Source organism: Odontomachus brunneus, unplaced genomic scaffold (assembly GCF_010583005.1).
Source record: "Odontomachus brunneus isolate Ranch 3 - 2012 unplaced genomic scaffold, Obru_v1 Obru_scaffold_142, whole genome shotgun sequence".
NCBI lineage: Eukaryota > Metazoa > Arthropoda > Insecta > Hymenoptera > Formicidae > Odontomachus > Odontomachus brunneus.
The window spans coordinates 500,002-500,293 of NW_022639592.1; positions in this window are offsets into that span (position 1 = coordinate 500,002).

Sequence of the window (292 nt, forward strand, 5' to 3'; positions counted from 1 at the left end):
CGATTGCTAGGTTTTTGATCAAATTTACTGCCAATCTGCGCGCAGTCTGCGCTCAATTTGCTTACTGGGTTTATGGTAAATATTTATTTCGAATTATTTCTTAAAAATATTATATAAATATAATATAAATATTTTATATACATGAAGGAAAAAATCTTTATTGAAAATATTATCAAAATCTTTATTGACAATATTATTAAAATACAGACTAAATATTTTACACAATATTTATATTAAACGATAAATAAATATTTGTAGTAATATTTTGTAAATATATCTATTTACAAATATT